Raw genomic sequence first — 23,180 nt, 5'->3', positions numbered from 1 at the left:
GGAAGATTAATAATAGCAAGCTCTTTCTTTAAAGTTCATATTAAACTGAAGAATGAAGAATTTGCAGCACCTCAGCTTTAAATCATGTTTTCTCTGGCCATTTCCTACAAGGACTTTAGCATTCCAACCTTTTCTTTCTGATGTATCACTATATCTGTACAGCTTTTTGGTGACAATCTGCTTTGTTCCTGGTTTTGAATATATTTTATTAATGTATATATTGTTCATGTTTAGGCCATGCAATTCATTCAGAGGCCTCGATATTATAAACATACTTCTAATTTTGTGCTCCTTGAGATTACCTAGAAATTGGATATATCCTGTTTTATGTATTTTGACGATATGCCACTTAAAGAGAAGCATCCATAAGCTCAAATTTGCAGCATATTAATCACTTTGCAAGAGCTCAATGCACAGATGCAATAGTGTAATAGCAGGCTGTGTTGATTGCTCTAGCAGGTTCTATTAGGAATGGGTATACTTTCTCCCCCAAAGCTATCTTTTTTTTTTTTTATTCTTTCCATATTAAGTTATTTTGAAAGGGGGAAAAACACTGAAATTCATATTGAAACTTTTCAAAAGAAAAAAATCATATTAGTAACCACATTTAGAGAATAAGGGTTTTTTTCACTTTTTGTTTTGGGAGGGGGAAGTTGTTTTGTGAGCTTTTTTAGTCTTTTCTTGCTGGGGGGGAGCACATAAAATTTTTCAGTTTATGTTGATGATTATAGAATCCTGATGGGAAATTTCTATAAATGTTCCTTGATCCAATTGGATAAATGGATTTTGTTACCCATTCTAGTTAACTAAGGAACTTATATTAAAATAATGGTGCTTGGTGATCTGTTTGGAATACATAGGGACTCTTCTGATTAGATTCTGTTCACATTTCACAGAGGAAAATACATCTGGCCTATCAATGATATAAAATGGGTATTTCCTTAGGGGTGTGTAAAGTGCAGATAAATCTCAGCTCCTGCTGGAGATTTGCATAGATGCTAATACACAGGTCACTTGTGCACTTCCTTTTCTTTGTGATTTGGAAGTAATGTTAGTTAGCTCTCAATGGTGTAATGAGATCTGGGGCATTTTTGCTTACATGCATAAAGTCTTAGCTCTTCTGTAAACAGAGCCCCAGATATTAGGATACTGCATTGCATTCATTCACTAGGTTTTTATTTCAGCTCCTCTGCAAACCATTTTTTGCTTTTAGGAGTATTCACACTAAAGGCATGCAACTCTAGATGCATAAATATGTTGGTTTCATATAAGTGATATGTCATAAGCAAATTATAAATACTTCATTCTTAATGACCCCATCTTTTTTCCTTTGATGGCTTTCACCAATAAAAGTGTACCTTATAGAAAAGCACCCTTCTGTATAATCCATTGTCTCATTTCAGCTCATTTTTATCAAGGAATTCCCCCTGCAGCAATCCCCACTGTCAGCCATTAGTTGTGCACATCTGCCCACTCTAATGACCGCTCTTGTGTACACATACCTGACTGCCATCTAATTTAGACATCACCCATAGGACACAAATGTTAATGTCTCTAGGGTCAACTAAATTCTAGATTATTGGCTAGCTGGAGTTATCACTCCATTTGGTCTTTGGAGGTGAACCAAGTCTACCTGAGGTCATAAATAGGTCACATACTTATACAGTTGGTCCCCAATATACCATCATTCATAATTATATGTATTCAAATGGGTTTGGGTAAAATAAAATCCCTCCAAACAGAAATCTATGCAGTTACAAACCAAAGAGAATACAGATTTTAATCCTGTGTCCAACATCACTAAAGAAATAAAATCAATGTGCCCTCCTACATCAATAAATTCCAATATATACAATAGAAACAATGGTTTCCTGATAAAGTTCAACATTTTTACTAGTGAAGGACAATATTAAATAAAACACACTTATTCAGGGATAATTTTATTCAAATTGGTTGTAACCCAATTTATTTTCTGTGTTCTTTTCTTTATCCTTAGGAATGTTCTTTAGGATGTGCTATAAATTCAAAGCACCCTCATTAACCAGAGCATTCCTAAAAACACATTATGTTTTTTACTGGACAGTAAGAAACTACTTCTTTAGAAGAGATTATCAAATGGTGAGAAAACTCTTGGATTTTGCAAAAGAACTAGATTTGAGTCCCAATTCAAACATTTATTTAATTTGGGCAACTTAACTCCTCAACACTTACCCCTCATATCCACTCAGTTGCTAACTTTTGGCATTTCTATCTCTATAGCATCTCTCCCATTCTCTCTACTCACTCAGCCTCCATCCAAGTTGATACCTCTTAATCTCTCACTTGAACTATTGCAGTAGGGTTTTAATTAGCCCCACTTTTCTCAATCTTCACTCCCCTATAACACATCTTCCACACAGCTGCCAATGATTTTCCTAAATCATATGCCTGACCATGTCATTCAAGACAAACTCTTCTATGTAGTCTTTACAGCTGGATCCAAACTACCTTTTCAGCCATATTACACGATATTTCCCTCCATGCTTACTGTGACTTAACAAAACTAGCAATATTCTCATCCTCTTATAAAACAATCCACCTCTCCCATTCTTTATCTTTGTATTGGTACTTTCTCATTTGGGAATCTTCTTCTTCTTGACCTAGCTCTTCAGAATTCCTGATATCCTTCAAAATTCAGCTCAAGTACTTCTTTCTGCATAAACCTTCTGATACTCTTCCCATCCCAGCTGCTTTTATCACTTTTGTATATGTAAAAATATGTGTGCATGTGTGTATATGTGCGTAAATATTGTTTTTATATGAGGCTATAAGCAAGAACTGTTTCAGTTATCATTATGGCCATAGTACCTAACCTGAAACACAGCAAATAATTAACAAATACTTACCGATTGTAACAACCTTTCTGGGACTGCTTTCTCATAAGTAAATTGGACATTATACTATTTCCACTAGTTCAATAATATTGTCATGATGATCAAATTAGAATTATTCACAAGTGGACTAGATTTCCTCATGGAGTAACATAGAGTAATCACCAGAGATAGTCAAATGGAGGGTAAACCCCTTGTCAAAGATGCTGTAGAAGGTTTTCTGCTCAGGGATGGATTCAATGAGAGGGATTCAGAGGTCCCTTCCAAATTTAAGACTATGAGATATCCAAGTGTATGAAAAGGGCTTTGATCCTCTAAATGGGGATAATAGAAACACAGATTCAGGGTCTGAGTGGTCTTTAATGGTTTTCTAGAAAAACACAATTTCACAAATGCAGAAATTGAATGTTGCAGAGGTTAAAGAATATACCCAATGTCATCTAGCTAGGAAGAGGCAGAGTTCATACTCAAATCCAGCTTTTTGGTCTCCCTCTTTTGTACAGGTTGTCCCAAAACTCAAGTGTCAGTTTAAGCTTTTAAAGAGCTTGAAGGCAGTTTTGGAATGAAGAAATCAAAGCTATATATAGTCATATGAAAAAATGCTCTAAATAATTGTGGATTAGAAATGCAAATTAAAACAACTTTGAGAAATCTCATAACTATGAGATTGGCATAAAATGACAGAAGGGTGATGTGGTAAATGTTGAGATGAGGAAAAAATGGGGCGCTAATACACTATCGGTGAAATTGTAAACTGATCTATTCATTTTGAAGAATAATTTGGAATTATACCCTTTGACCCACAAATACTATTATTAGGTCCATTTCCCAAAATGATCAAGAAACAAAGAAAATAATCTATAGTTATCCAAAATATTTATAGCAATATTTTTTTGTGATGGCAAAGAATTGGAAGTAGAGCAGATATCCATTTACTAAGGAATGGCTAAAAAAGTTGTTGTATATGATTGTGATGGAATACTCCTGTGCCACAAGAAATGATGAACTGTTTGATTTTAGATAAATATGGGAAAATTCGTATGAAATAATGAAAAGTGAGATGTGTACAATCAAAAGAATGTTGTATACAGTGACAGCAATATTCTTCAAAGAACCTATGAAGAAAGATGCTATCCATTCCAGAGAAAGAATTAGTAAATAGATGTATGCACAGTATGGTTTTATATATATACACACACATGAATGCATATGTGTGTGTGTGTGAAATGGTGGTCTTCTCTAGTATGAGGTAGAGAAGAAAGGAGGCAGATATTTTGAAATTTAAAATAGAACAAAAATTAATTTTTTTCATTTTATTTAAAAAATAAAGATGCTTAAACTGGCATGAAGATTTTTGAGATACCCTTTAAGCTTTAAAAGCTTAAAGCAACACTAAAATTTTGGGATGCTCTGTAACAAATGTTATCTGTTATTATTATTAACATTGATTTTGCCCTGCCTCAACTCTCTAGGACTCAGTTACAGAAAAGATTCTGACCTGCATTGGGAGAAGGAATTTTACACACCACTAAAATCACAAACCTAATCTCCATTTCCCTTTTGAAGATTAAATAGAGCCTGAAAATATATAAGTGAGGATCTTTTAAAATAGAATGCCAATAATGGAACATATATATAAAATCTATATATCATATAGAACTATATATAATCATATCTCATTATATGTAGAATCTGTATGTAATATATTCTATATGTTACATAAAAGTATATACTATATCTGGCATAGATTTTATATATAAATATAACTATATCAAATTGCTTGTCTTTTCAAGGAGGGAGAAATAAAGGGAGAGAGGGAAAGAATTTGGAACTCAATTTTTTTTAAAGAATTTTAAAGCTCTTCTCAGAAATACAATGATCTAAGAAATTCCAAAAGACTCAAGGTGGAAAATGCTATCCACATCCAGTGAAAGAAATATGGAGTCTGAATGCCTATCAAAATATACTACTTTCACTTTTTTTTGTTTTTTCTTTCTCATGGTTTTTCATTTTTTCTGATTCTTCTTGAATAAAAATCAAACTATAATTATAGCCATCTAATACACGGTGCATACTTTCCTCTTAGAGATAATTTGTTTTCTATTATATGTCATGCAGTCAAGAAATAAGGATGTTACTGGGTAGAGCTCACAAACTCAAGACAATAATGGCATTGGTTGTTTTGAAATAAGTTGCAGTGATTCACCAAACAAAGCTACTGCAACTTATTTCCTACAAAGGAGTTCTGAAATCAGTACTCTCTGTAGGAGAGTACAAGACACCTTTCAAAAACTACAAACACACACAGACACAGACACACACACACACACACTCATACACACAGACGACATACCTTCTCCCAAAGGGACAATAGTGACAGTAAGTTAGAAATGGGGAAATTGAAATATGTAAAGAAAAAAAAGAATACTTATGGGCTAAGCCATAAAATGACGAACCCTTAAATTTCCTTATTTCCCAAGGATGAGCAATCTATGCTCCTTCTCTCCACATGAACATGTAATATTTATGGACAATCCTATCCCCACATGGCTGACATGATATTAGACCTTTGTGAATTAGCCATCAAAGTAGACTTTAGGAAGACAGGAGTTCCTTTTTGTACACAGGGGAAGAATGCAGTAATCAAATGGAGAAATAAAATTCCCTGTTACTTAAAGGGGCAGGCACCAGGTTCTGGACAAGGACAAGTCTGCTATTCTATGGGTTTATCCCTGAGAAGGTATTTTTTTTCTCTTTCTCTGTACAGGAGAGGAGATGAGACAGAGAAGGGAAGCCCAGGTGGCCATCACTGTCCACAGCTTCATGATAAGTTGTCCAAAAAAGAACAATGTTGTACAGAGACAAAATATTTGATTTAGAATCAAAGGATCTGGATTCACATTAGTCCCATACTCTCATTTTATTAAAAGAAGTCTTTTTTTACATTCTCATTTAATGGCTAAAAAAGCTTATGCCTATCTGAAGTCGAAACATTCTCTTTTGGCATAAACTTTCTTAGCCACTAAATAAGAATGTAAAAAAATCACTTCTTTTAATAAAATGAGAGAATAGGACTAAAATTACTTTTAAAGTCTCTTCCTGTTCTAATTGAATTCTAGGATTTCACTATATTTAGGCAAGAGATGACTGTCACAAGCAGGCAATATAGGCAGTAGGAGTTTTAAAAGGCAAAAATTCCTGATACATTAGTGGGTCACTCCAATGGTGCCTGAGAATTCAGAATAATGACTTCTTTTTCACAGAGAACAAATGTTTCTTTGGCCTTCATGTCTTCCAGGCAGAAATCAAAAAGGTTCAGACAAAAACTTATTACATAGACTAATGGAAAGCTTAAAGTTTCTTCCATCTAAAGAAATCACGCCCATGGTTCAATTTATTAAATAAATATGCTGCTGATAAGTTACTGGTAAATCAAATTCTTATAAATTATTATTTTTTTCACTAGGAGACTATGTTTAAAGTAATTCTGCAAGTGATTTTTTTCTAATGTGAAATTTTTATAATATATATATAGTCATACTCTATTTTAGTTTTTCAAGGTTAGGTTTTAAAAACAGTGATGTCTCACTTATCTGGCCTCATTGAAAAAAAAAATGAACTAAAAATAAGTCAATTTTCTGGGTAAACAAACAAAAACATTGAGTGTTGGTGGAAATTTTGTTTTAATTGTGCTTTTAGTGGAAGTCTTCCTAAAATGGTCTATCACACTTCTTAAACAGAAGACATTATCATTCAATTCTCTCAGTCATGTCCAACTCTTTGTAACTTCTCTGTGGGTTTTCTTGGTAAAGATACTAAGTAATTTGCCATTTCTTTCTCCAGCTCGTTTTACAGATAAGGAAACTGAGACAAACAGGCTAAAGTGACTTGGCCAGGGTCACATAGTTAATTAGTAAGTGTCTGAAACCAGATCTGAATTTAGGAAAATGAGATTTCCTGACTCCAGACCCAAAACTCTATCCACTATACCACTAGCTTCTCTTAAATAAAGAACACTAAATGATATTCCATATTGTATAATATGTAGAAATTACAGTTAAGTATTTGCTTTTGCATCTTTTTTTATCTCCTCCCCTACTGGCAGACTTTTAGCTGTCAATTCTGTCTGCTGTCAATGTGAGTAACTCCAGAAGTCCCCCAAACCACAGTCTGGTTGGTGGTTTATTGCTTGTAATCTGTTATGAATTGAGAAAAGATCAGCTAGCCAAGTTTAAGAAGATAGCAAAGTAAAGCTTTTACTTAGAGCCTGAGGATATGGTTTTATAAATAATGGGGATTTTGTGACACCTATTTCAGGTGTTCAGAGTACTTTTTCAGCTGTATCTAAAATTCCAACCTGTAGTTAGGTGGTACAGTGGATAAAGTGCTGAACTTAGATTCAGGAAGATCTGATTTCAAAATATGCCTCAGATACTTACTAGCTGTGTGATAGTAGGATGCTAAATCTGTGAAAAGTCCAATCTGTGGGATGCCAATAGTAGACCTGCTTTACTGGCTCTCATAGAGATCATGAAAAGAAGAAGGGAGGAAGGAAGGAAGGAAGGAAGGAAGGAAGGAAGGAAGGAAGGAAGGAAGGAAGGAAGGAAGGAAGGAAGGAAGGAAGGAAGGAAGGAAGGAAGGAAGGAAGGAAGGAAGGAAGGAAGGAAGGGAGGGAGGGAGGGAGGGAGGGAGGGAGGGAGGGAGGGAGGGAGGGAGGGAGGGAGGGAGGGAGGAAGGAGGGAGGAAGGAAGGAAGACCACTTTATTATCATTAACTCTATCCTCAAAAGCTTTCTAACCACAATGTTGCTAAGGAAACAAAAAGGAAAACAAAAAATGATAAATCAGTGCATGAAGGGACTATGTGAATATTGGGTTCAAAGAAAGAGTTAAGGATTTTCAGACAAACTGTCTCTCCTCCTAACCAGCCTGATGTCATATCACTCCTACAATTCCGTTTCCATCCACTTCAAGTATATCTGTTCCTAAAACATTTTGGCCTCCACCAGTCAATGAGCAAATTCTTTGAGGGTATATTGTCAAGTCAGAATGCCGTGGATTCCTGAAGCTGTGCACAGACTAAGCAAGCGTTAAGTGTCTTGGAAAGCACAGCTTTAGATCTTGCAAACTTACACAAAGACTTAAGCAGGTGTGATTACCTGGGAGGGCAATGTGATCTTAGGCAAGTCACTTAAATTCTATTTCTTTGATTTTCCTCATCCTTAAAATGGTAATAATAGCATCTATCTTGCAGAGGATATTGCAAAGATCAAATGAGATGATATTTGTAAATTACTTTGTATACCTAAAGCACTACATAAATGCTAGCTAATAGGAGTAGGAGGTGGAGATTGAATAGGAGAAGGCAGAGGAAGAGGAAAAGGAAGAGGAGGAGGAGTACTATGGTCAACGAACTTTTTGACCATGAATAATTATCAGTACATCGTTTTTTAGGCTGCATACCTAATATGTATATGTCTACTTATCTAAAAATTTGTGTATGTACATTGTTGTGCTAATAAGTATATAAATTGTAAACCTACAGGAAAAGAGACATTTTTAAGGAATAAAATAAATATGAAATCAAAGATGATCCTAAAGGAGCTTCTGGAGTTTATTGAGTTGGGAGATAATATGGTCAGACCAACATTTGGTGGCTTTGTAGAAGATGGATTGGGGATACATGCATCAAAGAGACCATTTATGAGTCCGTTGCAATAATTTAGGAATGAGACAAAGTGAGTAAGTACTATACAGGTAGTTATATGAGTGAATTATATGTGAGAGACATTGTAGAAAAAAGAATTACAAGATTTGGCAAGTGAGTAGATATGCATAAGGTAAGCAAGAGAAAAAATCTAGTATAACAAAGAGATTGGGAACCTGAGAAACTTGGACAGGGAAATTTAGAAGAAGGGAGGAAAGATAATAATATGAATCTATCATCCTATGGAAACAGAAGAGATTGAATTCTTAATAATCTCTACCACCAAGAGCGGAGTCCAACCTCCAAGAGGCAATGCTATAGCCATAAATGATCTGGGTGACAGGAGATAAGAGTGGAATATATCCAATACTACCTGTTCAAATGCTGTGGGAGACAGCCCACAGGAGCCATAGGAGAAAGAAAAAAAGAGTTTGACTAATGATGGGAGGGGATAGAGTACAGAGAATTAGAGAAGGATAAGTGTGTTTGTGTCAGAGACAAGTCCCAGGATTGATTGTTGTGGTAAGAGCTGGATAGAATTTTGAACTCTCTGTTTAAAATTGAATACATTATCAATCACTGAGTGCCTTATGTGCCTTACTGTTGTCATTTCAAAAAATGTGTTCAGGAATATAGAATCTATTCCATATCTTGTATCCCAAAAAGTAGACTGTCACTTTAATACACACACACACACACACACACACACACACACACACACGTACATTGTGCATTATTTATATGCATGTATATATATATGTATATGTATATAGGGGTGGGGATGTAGTCATGGCTGTGTATGGATTATGGATGTATGTGTTTTATTAAAATTGAATAGTATTATTATTCTGTAGTAAACATCATAATCTAGATGTAAGAGAATTGACTCATTCAACAAGCATTTACTCATTAAATTCCTATGAACCAGACATTGGTTCTGTCCCCCAGCCTATTTCTGGAGACACAAGGAAAAAAAAGAATGCTCCATTTTACAGATGGAGTTTTGACTTGTCACCAAATCAATCAATGAACAAGAATTTATTTCATGACTATTATGAGCCAGATACTGGGGATACAAATACTAAAATGGAACTATGCTATTTGTAGAAGGCTGAAAATAACGGGAGAACTCTGGGTAAGGTATAAGGCCCTTCAGCCCAGGGGGAACCTGCTGACAATGTCTGGTTTGGCTCCCCACATCCCTTTGGTTTTCTCATCCTTCCCAAGAAGTCAAGGAGGGTGTGACCACCTGTGTTATACTTGAAGCAAGGATACTTACAGCAGGATGTTTACTCAGTGTGATTGATGAGATAATAGTTCTCTAGTTGACACATGCTTAGGGTGCTGTAATGATGTAATCATACTAAGGTATTTAAGGGCTGAGAGGACTGGAAATGAGAAGACTCCATCCTTGACCATCCTTGTGGTGGCTCTCCTGCCTTCATCACTTCTCCACCTAAGACCAAGGCCCATCCAGAGATCCTCCAGAAAACTAGTCTGGATATTACATTTTGGTGCCCAATGTGGGGCCCCCGAAAGACACTACAGCTACTCAGCATGCAAGCCATCCTTGAAGAGGTAGTAAAATGCCCTGAGGAAAAAACAGATAGAAAGTGATCATCCCAGGCAAGTGAAACTCCTGCCATTCTCTCAACCATCACCTCCCCTCAGATCCCAGTGGAGAAAGCCCCAAACCCTTAATCCAAGAGCCTTAAGAACAAAAGTACCCCCAATATCACAAACTCTACTTCCAGCCTAAGCTCCTCAGCCATCATTGAAGGGAACAATCACTATGAAGAAGGGGCCTACTTTCCTTTTCTATCACAACACTAACTGATGACCAACTGCTCAACTAAGGATAAGGAAACTCAAGAAACCTGTTGTGTTGGCACCCCCTACATTAGCCCCATCACTATCATCCTCAAGTGTAGTGGGCCCTCCCAAATGTTGTACTCTCTGCCTTCTCAGCTGCCCCCGCAAAAGACAGATCATAACACCAAAGTCCATGACACCCTCAATTAGTAACATCAGGAACAGATAAAATCTTCAGTAGAAATTATATTCAAATAAGCACATTACCTTCTGCTTTGGCTGCTACACCTTACAGACCACGAGACTATTCCATAAGACCTGAAGCCTTTTTCAGTCTTTGCAGACAATATGATGATATACTTAGAGAATTCCAGAGAATCAACTACTAGAAACCATTCACAACTTTAGCAAAGTTGCAGGATATAAAATAAAACCACATAAATAATCAGCATTTGTATGTGTTCTTCTGGTATAAGAACTCACTATTTAACAAAAATTCCTGGGGAAATTGGAAATCAATATGGCATATACTAGGCACTGACCCACATCTAATACCCTATACCAAAATAATGTTGAAATGAGCTCATGATTGAGACATAAAGAGTGATACTAAAAGCAAATTAGAACAAAGGATAGTCTACTTCTCAGATATGTGGAAAAGGAAGGAATTTGCAATCAAAGAAGAACTAGAGTATGTTATAGAATGTTAAATAGATAGTTTTGATTATATTAAGTTAAAAAGTTTTGTACAAACAAAATCAATGCAGAAAAGATTAGAAGGAAAGCCGTAAACTAGGAAAAATTTACATGCAAAGTTTCTGATAAAGGCCTCATTTCTAAAATATAGAGAGAATTGACTCAAATTTATACAAATACAAATTATTCTTCAATAGATAAATGGTCAAAGGATATGAACAAACAATTTTCAGATAAAGAAATTAAAACATTTCTAATCATATGAAAAAATGCCCTAAATCACTATTGGTTAGATAAGACAACTCTGAGGTACCACTACCTGACAGGAAAAGATAATAATGAATGTTGGAGGGGATGTAGGAAAACTGGAACACTAATACATTGTTAGTGGAGCTGTGAACAGATCCAACTATTTTGGAGAGCAATATGGAACTCTCCCCAAAGGGCTATCAAATTGTACATACCCTTTGATCCAGCACTCTCTCTACTGGGCTTATATCCCAAAGAGATCTTAAAGAAGACAAAAGGACCCACATGTGCAAAGATGTTTGTGGCAGCCCTTTTGGTAGTGGCAAGAAACTGGAAACTGAGTGGGCATCTATCAGTTGGAGAATGGCTGAATAAGTTATGGTATATTAATATTGTGGAATATTATTGTTCTGTAAGAAACTATCAGCAGGATGATGTAAAAGAGGCCTGGAGAAACTTACAGGAATTGATGATGCTAAGTGAAGTGTGCAGAACCAAGAGAATGCTGTACACAACAACAAGAAGATTATATGATAATCAACTGTGATGGACTTGACTCTTTTCAACAATGAGGTAATTCAGGCTGATTCCAATAGACAGTGATAAAGAGAGCCATTTGCACCCAGAGAGAGAACTGTAGGGACTAAGTGTGTATCACCACATAGTATTTTCACCTTTTTGTTGTTGTTTGCTTGCTTTTTGTTTTCTTTCTCATTTTTTTTTTACTTTTTGACTTGATTTTTCTTGGACAGCATGATAAATGCGGAAATATGTATAGAAGAATTGCACAATCTAATATATATATATATATATATATATGTAATATATATTAATATATAGTATAATATTCTTGGACAGCATGATAAATGTGGAAATATGTATAGAAGAATTGCACACGTCTAACATAATTTGGAACACAAGATTTTGCAAGAATAAATGTTGAAAACTATCCATGCTTAAGTTCTGAAAATAAAAAGCTCTTCAAAAAAAATAAATAAGACCTGAAGCCTTTTCATGTGTGTTGCCTCCCCATTAGAACAGGAGCTATAGATGTGAAAGGGACTTGAGAGTAGATGTGGTCTTACTCTTCTGGTGCTTTGCACACTTTATCATCCATTTATTCCTTCTTCACTTCATACTCTCAAGGAGCTTATATTCTGAAGATAACCCAAATGCAGTAGAAAATCTTGGACTTTTTAAGCTAAGGTCTTTCCTAGGTCTCAGTTTTTCTGAGGCAACATTCAATGACTAAAGGCTAGATGGTATTGTGCTATTGGTGGCTGTTATCGTGGTCCTTCATTCTTAAAGAAAACCAATGACATCAGGAGACAATGTCTTGACTTGTAAATGAATTAGATTTAATTGAGGTAGAACTGTGCAAAGTCATCAGTCTCACTCCTTCAGAATCATCCAGAGTCCACTGGCAAGACATAGATCAGGACAACTGTCAATGGCCAGAAGAATGATGTCTTGACTTGGAAGTGAATTGGATTTCTATTCTAAAAGGAGAAAACGAACTTGACTTCCTCTGCACCAGAACCCTTTCCAGTTTTAAATCTATCTCTAATGAGTCTGTAAAGGCAAGATGTCCATTCTTACCTTTTGGAGAGATTACATCAGCATAACTTTTCATTATTATTTCTAATTCCTTTTTCTTAGGCACTTTTCCTCAGCAGCTGCTCATTCTAAAATTCTGTATTGCCCACTTTGCAATCCCCAGTCTATGGGATAGCCCTGGTGGGTAAATAGATTTTTAAGATTCATATAAATGGTTGAAGATGTCACTGTTTCTTTCTTTAAGCCTTTATTTTGTCCCAGTGTTTTTATCCATCTACTTTCATGCTCATACACAAACCACCCCCTCCCTAGTCCCTTAACCTGTTGTGAACCTAGAGAGACATTGGTAAGAAGCCTTAGCCCACTTTCAAATTGAACATAAGCCACAGCTTGCTGGAAGCCCAGAGAGGGATTAAGGAGACAGATGCCCATTCTGCTGATCCCCGGGAGTGAGGAGATGTGGCGAGACATACAAGAGCTCCTCCATCTGCACAAGCCGCTTCATTTCCATTATAAGCCACAAATGGCAAAATCAATGGGGAGCGATAGGGCTAAAATATAAAGAGAAATAAAACTGTGACAAATCTCAAGGCCATCTTGGTAGGCCTAACAAGATACCCCTTGGAGAATAGTAACTCTGAATGAGATTCTGTTATTCTCAAAAAATAAAAAAATAATCTGAGCCTCACACAGCCTCTTCTTGCATGAACTGGCATGGCTCTGGGGATTTACAAAGTCTTTCCAGGGAATTGAGAATTTACTACACACCAGGCTTCTTGAAGCCCAGTAATATTTAAATTGCTTGTCACGCTACAGGCAAAGTGAAAAGCCAGAGTTAAGGACAACTTCCTTCCTTCTATTCTCCCTACACACAGCTGTCTCTTGCCTCTGGCACCCTCAGCAAAGGGTCAAATCAGAAACTTAAAGGAAAGTACTGGTCTTCTAGTTTCAGCACATTATCTCAACTTTTCTCTGCAGGCTTTGATACTGCCCATTTCCCTCTTCTCCTTGATATTCTCATTTCTGCAGGTTTTTATGACTGCTCTCTCCCAGTTTTCCTACCTGCCTGGCTATTATTTCTCCATCTCCTTTGCTGGATGTTCATCCATTTTGCAAGATGCTCCAAAAGGACCAGCGCCTCTGGTGTGAGAGCTTGCAGCACCCTTTTCAGGGGAGTCCATCTACCTTGGATGTCCACCTTCATCCAACTCTCATCTGTAGCTCCAAGAAGCTGCAGTATGTGCAGCAGTCATACCCTATTAGTGAGTTTGGGGGGAGTTGTCCCCCAGACAAATAGGCAAATGAAAATCTGTTCCAATGGCCATGAAAGCAGCTGAATTATGTTCTGTAGAGTACTTAGAGCTTGGTCAGACGTTGAAGTTGCCATGGTCATCCATTGCCTCCTTGGCCAGCGCCAGTCATCCTGACTTTTGTCCTGCCACTGTGGTCCTCTTTAAAAACAAAGAACAAACAACTGTGAGCCCTGAGCTACTGCTCCCCTTTCAACTAGAACTAGATGTCTAGGAAATATCTTAAATTCAACGTGTCCCAAAATAAATTCAATTATCTTTTCCTTCCAAATCCACTTCTCTGGTAACTTTTCTATTGCTATACCATCCTCCCAGTTATTTGGACTCTAAACATAGATATCATTCAACTTATTATCTCTTACCCCCATATGCAATCTTATGTTAAAACCTGTAAATTTTTGCATATATCTCACATATGCCTCCCCCCTTCTTTATTCTGATTTTACCATTACTCTAATAAAGACCTTCATCCCCTCCCACTTGGACTACTGCATTAGCTGCTAAGAGGTCTGCCTATGTCAGGTCTCTCCTGATTCCAGTCCACTTTCCATTCAGCTGACAAATTGATCTTCCTAAAATACTGATCTGATTATATCACCCCTATTTTAAAAACTTCAGTAGCTCCCTATTATCTCCAGGATCAAATATAGAATCCTCTCCTGGCTTTTAAAACTCTTCACAACCTGGCCCTTCCTACCTTTCCAGTCTTCTTAAATCATATTCTTCTCTACTTACTCTTCAACCCAGTGACACCTTACTATTCCAAGCACACAATGATCCATCTCCACCATTCTGAACATTTTCACTGCCTGTCCCCCATTTTTTGAACTCTCTCCCTCTTCATCTTACCTCCTAGTTTTCCTGTTCTCTTTCAAGTCTCAGGGAAATTTTTACCTTTTGTAGGAAACATTTCCCCTTAATACTTAATACTTTCCTCTTTTAATTATCTCTAATTTATCTTGTATATAGCTTGTTTGCACATTGTTGTTTGCATATTGTCTCCCCGTTAAACTGTGAGCTCCTTGAAGGTGTAGACTAGTGTTTGTCTTTCTCTGTATCCCCAATTCTTAGTGTAGTACCTGGCATATAATTAATATACATTACATATTAATATATATAAATAATGTGGCATATAAATAATATAATTTAAGATCCAGCTTAATTCTTAAAAGTGGAACTTATCCCTTTTAGTTCTAATTCCTTCCCTCTGTTCATTATTTCAAATTTCTTCTGTATATAAATGGTTTGTATACTCTATATGTGTGTATATATATATATATGTATATATATGTATGTATAACTGCTTATTACCTTATTATCATTTTATTATGAGCTTCTTAAGAACATGGAATATCTTTTACCTTTCTTTGTATCACTAGTGATTTTTACATTGCTAAGTACAAGGTATACACTTAATAAATCCTTTTTGATTGAATGATAGATCAACTTTTTCTTCACTATTATACTACATCACTTGATGATGATGATGATGATGATGATGAACATTTATATAATACTATATGCTGGAAACTGTACTATGCACTTTATAATTATTATCTTATTTGATTCACAACAATCCCAGAAAGTAGGTGTACCACAATAAAGAAACTTGGGCAAACAGGGGTGAAATAACTATGTAAAGTCATATAGTTAGTGCCACCTAACTGCCCCCAAGAAACCTTCCATACCTCTGGACTTCAGGTTCTATCTACCATTCTATATAGCTATGTCTCTAAAAGTTATATGCTTAATCAAGGCTATTTTGGCAACCTGAATTCTATGCCTCACCACCATTTTATCCCTTCCTCTTTTGCCTACTATAGTTTAAAATAACTTTTTCTGCTGTCCTTAACTTTTCTTATCAAACTCCATTCTGAGTTTTTAGATCCCTGACCCTGTGCTCAAAGGACCATGAGATGCTTTTCTATTTGCCCTCTGTTAGCTCCTCTTGCTTCTATCTGCAGTACTGATCTTTAAAAAAAAAACAAAAAAAAAACCTAAGTTATTAATAAGATCCATGAGCAATCTCACTGATCTCTTTAGGCTTCTCTTTAGTCATTTTGCTTCAATGTTTCTCCTTCATCTCTTGTTCTTTTCCCTCTTCTACTGGAAGTTGATTCCCTTTTTTCAACTAGTATGTTTTCTCTTTCTCTCTCTTCAACTTTTTAAATAAATACTCCCAAATTTCCCTTTCCAAAAATTTAATTCCTGTTTTATTCACAATCTAAAATAGCCCAGAACTCCTTCAAAATACTTTTTCTCTTCTTCCTTTCTCAGCTTCAATTCTTTTTTCTCCCCCCTTTTTCTATATAAACCTCTAGTACTGAAGTCAAAGTATTTTCTAATAACATTGAATTTTTGTTCTACTCTAGCTTCAGGGGGCTAAGGAAGTCATCCTAACCTCAGATATCAAGATGATAAATATTACTGATTCAACATAGAAAAGGAATTCAGTACCTGTCTCTCCCTTTTTCTCTTCATCCCAACTCCTTCCCGGAATATTTTGGCATTTCAATATAAATGTAAATATTCAATATAATGTAATGTTCAATATAAATGAAGATCCCTTCAAAAAGTCTGCCCTCCCAAGTCATCAGTCTTCAATAATAAAAATACCTCAATATTCAAGATGACCACACCCATTAATGACCATCATCCATAATTTATCCACTTCCTTGATCCACACCTTTGAAAAATTTCTTCCAACCATAAACTCTATATCCTTCAGTCTCTCCTTCTGCCTCATTCCCTTTAAAACCTGATCCATTTTCATCATTGTATCCTTTAGTTTTTCTGCTTCTTTCTGTTTTTCATCACACTTGTTCTGGTCTCTCTTCTCTTAATCTCTATTGAGCCCAGGATAAAAAAAAAAAAAAAAAAATCATAGCCACCCTCCCCACTTCCTTGCCATTAGGACTGGAAATTGTGTTTTAAAAAAGAGCCCCGGAAAAACCTTGAAGCTCTAACCACCTTCACATACCATTGTGTCATAAAATCCAGGTGCATTATCTCAATCCTTGCTAGGATAATTCCGCCTCCTTTTGAGTATTGCCCTATACCTCCCTGTCTCCTGCCCTCGATGCCAGGATTAAATTATGATCCTTTCCTGGAATTATGGCTTGTCCATCCTCCTAATATCCTTGCCCCCTTTATCTGCCTTTGTTTCCCCTATAAGATTGTATACTCAGGTTATCTGTGCTGTTTGCAAACACTAGTTAGCTAAAACCCTATATAAATTCCCTGCCTCAGTTTATCTGCACCCAATGTTTTGGAAAATAGTCTCATCCAGTCATCTATCTTAAACTCTATATTAAAAATTAAACACTAATCTCTGCTTGCCTCAACTTCTTTGGTATCACACTTCCTATAATCAAGTTGATAGTTCAACTTTACACTAAAGTCTTACCCTGGAATCCCTTTCCTTTTATCCTTTGCCAAATCCTAGTCATGAGTAATCCTTCTCCACTATTGTCTACTTATTACTGAGGACTAAGAGAAAGTCATACAACTCTGCCAAATGAATTTACTACAAAGTTTTATTATCTGTTCTCAAGTGGACACTGATTACTACAGAGGAATACTTTTTTTTCCTTTTCTTCTCTCTATTACTCTCTACAAAGTAGCTATTCACAAACATTCACAATTCCTAGATCACCTACATTATTTCTTTCCACAATCCTCATAGAAGACCTTGTAGTCACTTGAGAAAATGTACCACCTATTGGCAAATTCCATTTCTCTCCCACATCATACCTCAAAATCCTCCCTACCTTCATCCATTCTCTACCTTGCTTCAATCTCTAGAGATCCTCTTTGATAAGACTTATTTGCAGTTTCACATGCAATCATCTTTTTTTATTCTATGTTGTTCTAAAAATGCTTGTTTTATTTCATAAATTAATTTTGTTTTCAAAAAAAAAAACTTAGATTGTTCATAAACTCTTGATCTCACCCTCTCTCAACTCTTCCAGGAGTTTTTCACCTCTTCTCATCTTTATCTCTCCTTAGTCACTGATTTTTCTCCCACTGTGTGTAAATTGTGACTAGGTCTTTCTTCATTAAAAAAAAAAAAAAAACCTTCACAAGGATCATCTATGCTCATTGCCTCCATTTCTCCACTTCCTGTTGACTTCTTAATCCCTTTCAATCTTTCTTCCAACTCCATCACTCAGCTAAAATTGGTCCATTCAAGATTGTTGCTAAGTCTAATGGACTTTCTTCAGTATTCATTCTGCTTGACCTCTCTGAAAGTTTTGAAACTATCAATCACTCTCTCCTGCTAGACAATCTATCTTCCTTTGACATTTATGACACTTCTGGTTCTCTTCCTACCTGCCTTGTGCTTTATCAGTCTCCTTTGATATTCCATAACCTTCTCTTGCCCATTACCTGAAGGAATTTCCCATGGTTCTCTCCTGGTCTTTCTATTTTCTCTCTATAATTTATTGAGCTAATTAGTTCTTATGGATTGAATTATCACTATAATTCAGATGAATTCTAGATCTGTACCTCAGTCTTAACATATCTTCCTAAATGACTTGTTGGTACATCAAACATATGTCCAATATACAGTTCATTATATTTCCCACACCCACAATACACTTTAATCTTCTATTAGCAACATGTAACACAGTATATTGAGAACAGGAAGCAATCAATTATTATATGGTGAATCACATCTCTTATAGGAGCATATGTTAATATGCATAGAGCTGAAAGGAAATAGAATTGAATTAAGATATATCGAATTCAGTCTATTTTTTTATTGCATTGGAACAGCAATCAAAAGAACTGGATTCTAAACCTGGTTCTGCCACAGTTGTATGGGTTTGAGTAAGTCACTTGACCTCCTGAGACCTCAGTTTATTGATCTATAAAATGAGAAGATATAAAAGGATGGCTTCTAAATCCCCTTCCACCTATAAAATTCCATGGAACTTTGGCTCAGCTTATTTTTCCTAAGTGTCATAGAAAGAAGAAACTAAGTTGAATTCAAGAGGCATAGTGGTTTAAAAAAGAAACTGTTCCCTAAAACATGTGTATTCAAATCAAGTGTGGTGAAAATCAAACTTAATTTATTGTGAAATTTGCTTCTTCAATAAAAAAGCTGAACATGAGATTTCTTTCATTTTAGTTAAATTTTTCCTCAAATGGACACTGATTAAAAGGACTTATTGGTATGTGATATGAGAATGATTCAACCCAATTCTCATTCCTCTCTTCACCCATGTATGTCTCCTACATTTAGGATGCCCATTAACTTTAAAATCAGGATAGAAAAATGCAAAAAGGAAAACATGGTTGGGTAGAATCTCTATTTGTTAACATCTGTATCACACATGGTAACACTCAAACTTTGCTACAGTTTTAATCCAAGATTACGTGGGCTAAAATCTGCCCTTCAATTAACCACATTTAAATTTCTCCTCTATTTTCTTCATTGGTTTTTTTTTTTTATCATCTACTCCTTTAATCCATTCTTTTATTTTTAATCTCTTATTATTAAGAATAAGCTTTTATTAATAATAATGTTGCTTATATTTAACATTTCTTACATTTATTCTTCCTTTATAAGTTTATATTTAGTGCTTTTGAACATAAACTATTGGTAGGCTAGTTCCTACTGTGTCTGCTATACTACAATCAGGTCTTCAAACAAATAATACCAACCAATCAAAGAAAGTTAGCATCTCCTCCTATGTGTCATTTGCTTCATGATCCCACATATAAAAATTACCACCCTCAAGTCACAAAACTCATCTGTAAAGCCACAGGAAAATAAAAGGAAAGATACCATCATCTTTCCTTTTACTTGTTTCCACTCAACAAATTTGCTCATTCAGAATAAGTGATTATCTCTCATTTGTTTTTTTTTAACCATATGAAAACAATTATTAGTACCATCACTTCTCCCTTAACTTTTCTCCTAGATAAAAGTATGTAATCCAATACTTTTCCAGGAAAAAAATTATAATTAGACTTAGCTTTTTCAAATATGATATGGATAGAAATCAGTAAATCATTTTAAATACATTTTTAAAAAACCATTATATTCAAGTGCTCTTGTTGGTAGATTTATCTCAATATTCAATTCAATTCAACAAGGTCCTGTAGGCACAAGACAAAATGAAATTATTGCTTCACTCATTGTGTTTTTAACATTATGAATTGCAGAACAGCACTAGTCTGCATCAGTAAAGAAAGCTTTGGGTTTTTAATTTTTAAAAAAAATTTTCCCAGTAACTAGGATTATTTTTTCTTTCTTTCCCAGTTCCCCTTCCATGAAAAGGAAAGGAAAAAAAGGGGGGAGAAAATGGGGAAAGGGGAAAGAGAAAAAAAAAGAAAGAAAGAAAAAAAGGAGAAGGGGGAAAGGAGGAAAGGGAAAAGGACAAAGGGGGAAAAGGGAAGGGGGAAAGAAGGGAAAAAAGGAAGAAAGGGAAATGGAGAAATAAGGGAAAAGGGGAAGAAAAAAGGAGGAGAATGGGAAGAGAGAGAGGAGAGAGAAAAGGAGGGGAAGAGGAACAGGAAAAGGAAAGGGGAAAGAAAAGAGAAACTTTCCTAATCAAGGCTTCCTCACATCAATGAAATCACAGCTTCTGTTTATAAAATAAATTAAAAAGACAGTTCACAGAATCAAGAACTAGACTGAACCTTAGATATCAAGTCCAACTTATTTTACATTTTTTTTAATTTTCTTATTTTACAAATGAAAATATGAGGTGTACATAAGATAAAATAATTTGCCCAAAGTAACAAAAATAAAACTGAAATTTGAATCCAGGACTTCATCTACAGATCCAATGTCCTTTCCGTGGATTGTGTCATAAAAAAGAGCACACAGGCTTTACAATAGGTTTCAGTTTCTGGATGAGTATATATGGTAGAAGTGGGAGATATTGGAAGAGAAATCTTCCTTAACCAGTTTGGAATACGTAGGAAGGAAAGAGATGAGCAACTTGGAGGTACCATGAAGACTTGGACTTAGAAAATTCACCTTCCAGAGTTCAGATCTGGCCTCAGACACATACTAGCTGTGCAAGTCACGTAACCCGCTCTGCCTCAGTTTCCTCATTTGTAAAATGAGCTGGAGAAGAAAATGGTAAACCACTCCATTATCTTTGCCAAGAAAACTAGAAAAGGAGTCATGAAGAGCCAGACACAACTGAAAATGACTGAACAACAAAAGGGAAGAAAGAGAAGGGGTGTGTAGGGGGTGGGGAAATTTGCAGCTGCTCTGACCCAGTGTACTCCCCAAGCTGATCAGTATCCTTGTTCTCTACTCATCAGAGTGTTTGCAGCTGCAACAGTCAACCTACAAGCAGCATGGACTTATCTGGCTTTCTTCCTTAAATACTGTGTTGACTAATCAGTGAGATTTAGGGAGGCAGCTGTAATGCTTCTTTGCAAAGAGCCTCCCCTAAGAATTAGAAAAACTTGCATCCAAGCCCCAGCCCTACCCAGTGACTAGCTCTCTTACCTTAGGCAATCACTTCACCTCTACTTCCTCATCTGATAATTTGCACATATGTGTCTTCAAGAATCTATTTGAATCATCAAATGGGATAATGTATGTAAAGTGTTTTACCCAGAGAACTAAGTTGCTAAAGATTTTAATCTTTCTTCACAGATTGGACAAAAAGGAAGTTAAGACAAGATCAGGACTAAAAGATGGAGCACTTCAATTTTTCTTCTACAACTATGTTTTAATTTGCATTGTTCTAATTATGAGTAATTTGGATTATTATTCCATATGACATTTAATATATTGGATTTTTTCTTTTAAGACTACTTGTTCATATCCTTTGTATGGTATAATTTAAAGAGGCAAAAAGCACTAATTATGAGATCTCTTATAGGAGGTAATACTTAAACTATGTTTCTACACGGAGATTGAATGTACAGTATTGTATACAGAAAGCAGAACAGTTTGATTAGAATGAAATGCAGTTGGCCAAGGTGGAATTTGCTTTGTAAAGATTATATATATTTGTTACAAAGGTTTTTGTTTCTTTCTGTTGTTTTTCCAATGGAAATAGGATTAGGTGGGAAAGAAACTGTGTTGGCTTTTTTGTTGATAGTGGTGTTATTGAAAAAAATGTAAGTTTTGTATGTATTCATTTATCTGTGAGCGTATTGTATCCCATTATTATAATGTAAGTTTGGTGAAAACTGGGACTATGTCCCTTCAGTGACAATATATATCCTCAATAGTAGATGCTTAATGAGATGAATTGTTGAACTTAATGTTGTTAATTAGGTTAGTCTTTTGATATAGACAGAAAGTCCAACACTAGCCCCCTAATAAACTTTTATCTCCGGAGTCTCAAAAGTCCTCTTGCTTTACATATAACCAAAGATAACCATGAATTAATCATTCTTGAGATATTTTCTTAACTTTCTTCATAATAAACCACTTCAATTAATGGTAATATCCAATCAAGGATGATTCTCCCCCATTATCTTCATGACAAATGTTACTTACATCTGATCAGTTACTAAAATACAAGGAAGCGTCTTAGAGACCAACTCATACTCCAGGGAAACACAATACTATCTCTTCATACTATTCCTGAAAAATGTATTGGGATGCCATAGAAGAATTCAGAAGACAGAGATCAGTGTTTGATCTTGTTCTTCCATTAAGAAATGATTGCATACATTGTGACATTTGAATGTTATGAGATATTACTATATCTTAAGAGATGACAAATATGAAGAAATCAAGAAAACTTGTTAAGATATCTATGAAATAATGAAGATAAAAGTAAGCAGAACCAAGAAAACAAAGTACACACTGATACCAATAATATAAAGAAAAATCACATTTGAAAGGGTTTCAATCCTAATCAATGAAGTATCCCATCATAACTTTAGGGATCTGATGGAGGACTATGTCCCTTCTCCTGACTTTGGAAGAAAGGTGTGGAATAAGGCATATATCTTTAGATGGAGACAATGTATTATTTATTTTTGCTTGACT

This window comes from Sminthopsis crassicaudata, chromosome 1, assembly GCF_048593235.1.
Source record: "Sminthopsis crassicaudata isolate SCR6 chromosome 1, ASM4859323v1, whole genome shotgun sequence".
Taxonomy (NCBI): domain Eukaryota; kingdom Metazoa; phylum Chordata; class Mammalia; order Dasyuromorphia; family Dasyuridae; genus Sminthopsis; species Sminthopsis crassicaudata.
This window is presented reverse-complemented; position numbering follows the sequence as displayed.